The sequence below is a fragment of the Nerophis ophidion genome, linkage group LG06 (assembly GCF_033978795.1).
Source record: "Nerophis ophidion isolate RoL-2023_Sa linkage group LG06, RoL_Noph_v1.0, whole genome shotgun sequence".
NCBI lineage: Eukaryota > Metazoa > Chordata > Actinopteri > Syngnathiformes > Syngnathidae > Nerophis > Nerophis ophidion.
In genome coordinates this window covers 12,965,976-12,971,975 of record NC_084616.1, presented here as the reverse complement: position 1 = coordinate 12,971,975, position 6,000 = coordinate 12,965,976, and the positions used below count along the sequence as shown (strand labels likewise).

Genomic DNA, 6,000 nt, shown 5'->3' with positions numbered 1-6,000 from the left:
AGGCATGAATGTATAAGATAATCCATGCTAACATGCTATTTAGGTCAGTTTTTTTCAACCACTGTGCCGCGGCACACTAGAAATTATCTAATTTCACCTATTTGGGGTAAAAAATATTTTTGGCAAACCAGTAATTATAGTCTGCAAATTATGTGTTGTTGTTGAGTGGTTGGTCGTTGTCTAGAGTTCGGCAGAGTAACCATGTAATACATCATTCATTGTTTATGTTCTTTGTTTGTTAATTTTTTAGTTTTTTGCTCTACGCTTTTTAACCTATAAATCACTTTGGTTCAATTTAAGAATTGTTGTAAATGTGCTATAAAAAATAAAGTTGCCTGTCTTTGCCTTGCCATGCTCTTCATATCAGTAGGTGGCGGCCGGTAGCTAATTGCTTTGTAGTTGTGGGAAACAGCGGGAGGCAGGGTGCAGGTAAAAAGGTATTTAATGCTTAAGCAAAAAATAAACAAAAGGTAAGTGCCCCTAAGAAAAGGCATTGACGCTTAGGGAAGGCTATGCAAAACCAAACTAAAACTGAACTGGCTGCAAAGTAAACAAAAACAGAATGCTGGAGGACAGCAAAGACTTACAGTGGAGCAAAGACGGCGTCCACAAAGTACATCCGAACATGACATGACAATCAACAGTGTCCCCACAAAGAGGGATAAAAACAACTGGAATTTTCTTGATTGCTAAAACAAAGTAGATGCGGGGAATATCGCTCAAAGGAAGACATGAAACTGCTACAGGAAAATACCAAAAAAGGAGATAAAGCCACCAAAATAGGAGCGCAAGACAAAAACTAAAACACTACACGCAGGAAAACAGCAAAAAAGTCAATATAAATCAGGGTGTGATGTGACAGGTGGTAACAGTACACCTACTTTGAGACAAGAGCAACATTGATGCATGCTTGCTTATGCTTTAAAGTCGTATCCGACCATTGCGACAACGACTTTCTACCGAGTTTCGTTTTTTTGATGATTTCTTTCTGGTGGTGTGCCTCTGGATTTTTTCAACGCAAAAAAATGTGCCTTGGCTCAAAAAAGGTTGAAAAACACTGATTTAGGTTATCTGTATGTGCATATTGCATCATCATGTCTCATTTTTAGGTACAGGTGAGCTCAGTTAATATCCTTTACTTGTATCCTCTGTGTATAGAATTTAGTGTTGCATGTCAATCAATGTTTATTTATATAGCCCCAAATCACAAATGTCTCAAAGGACTGCACAAATCATTACGACTACAACATCCTCGGAAGAACCCACAAAAGGGCAAGGAAAACTCACACCCAGTGGGCAGGGAGAATTCACATCCAGTGGGACGCCAGTGACAATGCTGACTATGAGAAACCTTGGAGAGGACCTCAGATGTGGGCAACCCCCCCCCCTCTAGGGGACCGAAAGCAATGGATGTCGAGCGGGTCTAACATGATACTGTGAAAGTTCAATCCATAGTGGCTCCAACACAGCCGCGAGAGTTCAGTTCAAGCGGATCCAAGACAGCAGCGAGAGTCCCGTCCACAGGAAACCATCTCAAGCGGATCAGCAATGTAGAGATGTCCCCAACCGATACAGGCGAGCGGTCCATCCTGGGTCCCGACGAGCGGTCCATCCTGGGTCTCGACTCTGGACAGCCAGTACTTCATCCATGGTCATCGGACCGGACCCCCTCCACAAGGGAGGGGGGGACATAGGAGAAAGAAAAGAAGCGGCAGATCAACTGGTCTAAAAAGGAGGTCTATTTAAAGGCTAGAGTATACAGATGAGTTTTAAGGTGAGACTCATGACACATGATCTGTACGTAATATCGGCCGCATTTCAGATCGTTGTGTGCCATGTTGTTCCAGACCACAGCAAACATTACCTAGCTTGCCAAAGATTGTAATAAATGCATTAAAAGAAGACAGCCTGCCATTTCCTTTAACTTGTAATTTCTAGGAGTTATCTCACCTTTTGAGTAGCCTCTCATGTTACTAATGGTTTCTAATGTTGTAAAAATGTGTAGAATAAATATTACATTTCAATATTTCTCTCAACAAAGATTTGCTTCATCCATTTTGATAGTAGGCTAATATAGCTAATATAGACACTTACATCATGTGTTGCCTTCATTATAATACTTATATACAGCTTTTACAGTCATTTTGATAGTAGGCTAATATAGTTAATATAGACACTTACGTCATGTGTTGCCTTCATTATTACACTTGTATAAGACATTTAAAGTCATTTTGATAGTAGGCTATTATAGCTGATATATAGACACTTACATCATGTGTTGCCTTCATTATAACAGCCTGGTTTTAATGAATATTTAGGCCTACTATGCTACTAGATTCCATTGTTGTTCATTAAGGTGGTGCTTGGAGATCCAAGTTTTTTTTTCTAGAGAACCACTGCTCTACATGACAATAGTTGCTGCTGTTTTGTTGTTGTTTTTTAGGACCGACTGCAGAAAGGCGGTTTCAAAGATCATCTATATGAGAACTCTGTATTTTTTTTTGTCAGAGTCTGCTTAAAAATTGTAGTTCCAAGTTCTAACCTGAACTAGTGGACAGTGGGATATCATTAATGCCTAATGAAGGGGTGTCAAATGTACGGCCTGCAGGAGGAACAGGTTTCAACTGGCCCGAAGTATAAAAATGAGCCAACATTTTTTAATAAAAAAACTGCTGTTCTAAATGTGTCCACTAGAGGTCGCAATAACAATGCTTCGTATCTGTAGATGATGCCACATATGTAAAAAAAAAAATGTAAATAAACCACACCATGTTAGTGGATCAGTCGAGGAAAATAAGTAAACAACATATATAACACCCTGTAATTTGATTTTGATTTAATTTTTTTTTTTTTTATCTTTTTTGAAAATTAACCCCAATGAGTTGACTGATGAACAGTATCACATACTGCGATAAGGTGGCTACTTGTCCAGGGTGTACACCGCCTTCCGCCCGATTGTAGCTGAGATAGGCACCAGCGCCCCCCGTGACCCCAAAGGGAATAAGCGGTATAAAATGGATGGATGGATAGGCATTATCACATAATTTGTTCAGAAAGTATAAAAAACGAAAAATAAAGATAAAATACTATTAAAAAAACATTATGATTTGTACATTTTCAGAATGCGCTTGTTCTATTTTCTTTTTAACAAAGAAAGCAATCTGAAGTTCTCTTTATTTTTAAGTTATCGTGTCGTGATTTCACCAGTCCGGCCCACTTGGGAGTAGATTTTTTTCTTCCATTTGGCCCCCCTGATCTAAAATGAGTTTGAAACCCCTGGCTAAATGCATTGAATTTTGCCCAAGGGTCGCTATCGGGAGTCAAACCTTCCAGCTCCTGCCACTAGAGTTCACCATACCGTTAAAAATGCTTGTTTATGTATACGTTATGTTTTAGTGTTTTTTTTTTTTTTAATTTAAGGGAGAGTATAACTTAAACTATATAATACTTCATCGTTTACAATGTCATGTTATTAAAAAAAAAGTTTTACTACTGGAAGTAGTCATACCCTCAGTGGTGTGTTTGCGTGCTTTCCAGTGTTTGGGAATTTCAACGTGTCAGCACAACGTTGCCATTGCGAAGCTCGAAATATCATTGTAAATATTGGTTCAATCGTTATTGTAATATTTATATTATTTTGCAGACGATGTAGCGCCCAGAATGTCAAAAAATCTAATAGAAATCAGATCGTGTAAGCGCCCGAATATTCATCCGCGTCGTCGTTTTCCCCACGACACGTGAAGGCAGCACCAGTGGCGGGCCAGTCCACAGAAGTGTCATGGCGTCGATGGAGTCCGAGCTCCGACGACAGCGCATCAGCCACATCAAAGTTTCACCGACCCCCAATTTGTGAGGGTTCTGTTCGGACAAACCCTGAATATTAATGCGCTCCGGGCGACGACAAACGCCGGTAAGTTGTCCGTGAAGCTCCTTGTGTAACCAACACTGTAGTCGACACGACAGCAACCCGTTACGAGCTTGGCCCGGTGACGTCACAACATTGGCCCGATGACGTCACAGGCCCCGACACACGTCTAAACTTATAACTAACATATAAACACAGCATATCTATGTGACGTCACCTTAAAACGCCTAATTAACGCTTTTTTTTAAACTGACAAATGTTATTTAAGCTATCTTAACTATGTTGATTATGTAGCTGTTTATTTATCACTTTGTTCGAGCTACTCGCGGTGTTTGTGCTTTGAACTTTTTTGATTCTTTTTTTCACTCTGAACATGGAGGACAAGGTTTATTTTTGCGATGGACATGTACGGTTACCCTGCTGAAGGAAGAGGAATGACTGGAATGTGTCGCCACCACTCCTGGGTATGTGAGATGGAATGTTAATAATACACAACGTAAAGTTGGTCAAAAATATACTTAAATAGGGCCGGGCGATATAGCCCTTTATTAATATCTCGATATTTTCAGGCCATGTCAGGATACACATCTCGATATTTTGCCTCAGCCTTGAATGAACACTTGATGCATATAATCACAGCAGTATGACTAAGAAAGTATATTTTCCGTCAAACACACCATCCGCAGCTTTTGCTACGCCAACTAATGGCATGGTTGCTTGTCATAAACATGTTTTGCTTGCAACTTAAAGCATAAAAATTAGTCCAAACTAGGGCTGGGCTACATATCGATGTACTCGATATATCGCGGGTTTGTCTCTGTGCGATATAGGAAATGACTATATCGTGATATTTGAGTTAGGACTGGCCGATATACGATATAAATCGCGGGTTTGTCTCTGTGCGACATAGAAAATTACTATATGGTAATAATCGAGTAGACGTTCTCACGCAGTTGCTTTTAGCTGCGGGTACTCGACTTTGTGCATTCATGCACAACGTTATAAGTTTGGTGGACAAAATGAGACAGAAAAACAAGTGGCGTTAAACCCGTCTTAGAAAGTCGGAGAAAGTTATACATGTAAACCAGGGGTGCCCATTACGTCGATCAGTCGATCTCGGAGGGTGTGTCAGTCGATCTCAAGCCAGGCATTAAAAAATATACATAAAAATGAGCAATCATCAATCATACCAAGACTTCACTTTCGTCAGTTGTTTGACATTCTCGGCACCCGAGGGTCTTGTGAGATGACGCTGGCTGCTGCGAGTTCATATTTAAGAAAAAAATCACTAACAGGGCGGACGCAGAGAAACACATTTTATTTCTAGAGACTCCGTACCTACTGTCAAAACTCTAAAGACCGACTGCACAGTTTCTGTCTTCACCATAAAAGACCTGTTTCATCCTGCCTGTGCTAACAAAATAAGAGTCTCAGAAAGCTAGCAAGCTACGGAGTTTGATGCCAATCTATTTCTCCCCCGCCCTCAGCGACCGCTTTCTCACTTGCTTGCCCACCCGCACACTCACTGACGTCACTCACCTGCTGCCAGACATTAAAGGGCCACACACACATGCTACTCTCATAACAAAGTGTTTAAAAACGAGTATGCAAGTTGGACAAATGAGATGCCAAATCCAACCACTTTCATGTGGTATTGGACAGAAAGGAGGACTTTTTTTTTTCCTCTATTTGAAAATGCGGACGTTATCAGCACCACTGTCTAATTCCAATCAATGCAAGTCATCAGAATCAAATACACCATCTTATATTCTTGTCTTCATGAAAGAAAGGAATCTATGTGTGTTAAACATGCTTGTATTATCATTAAACACCATTAACTTGTTAACAAAAATGTCTCTTTCATAAATAAATAAATATAAATTATAAATAGGAATGAGGTAGATCTCCTCGACTTGGTCAATTGAAAAGTAGCTCGCCTGCAGAAAAAGTGTGAGCGCCCCTGATGTAAACAAACTACGGTGAGTTCAAGGACCGCCAAAATTAGTAGGACAAAACGGCGCTCGCCAAATACTCAAATCAATGAAGCATGTTTGATATAAATAGTGTGCTTTATAGTAATTAGGGAGGTTTGTGTCATGTTTCTCCTACAGAAACCATATTAAAACAAAAAAATG

The 6,000-nt window shown here is 40.0% G+C and overlaps 1 protein-coding gene across 2 annotated transcripts in view; it reads left to right on the top strand.

Annotated features, from left to right (window-relative positions):
* The first annotated feature begins 3,754 nt into the window (after positions 1-3,754).
* Positions 3,755-6,000, top strand: part of klhl21 (kelch-like family member 21) — a 32,162-nt gene continuing 29,916 nt past the window's right edge. The window contains exons 1-2 of one of the 2 annotated variants that reach the window (XM_061902692.1): positions 3,755-3,910; positions 4,245-4,329. The gene's annotated coding sequence lies outside the window, so the exon portion shown is untranslated. The remainder of the gene's footprint in view (positions 3,911-4,244; positions 4,330-6,000) is intronic. The other variant, XM_061902691.1, reaches the window with a different exon arrangement.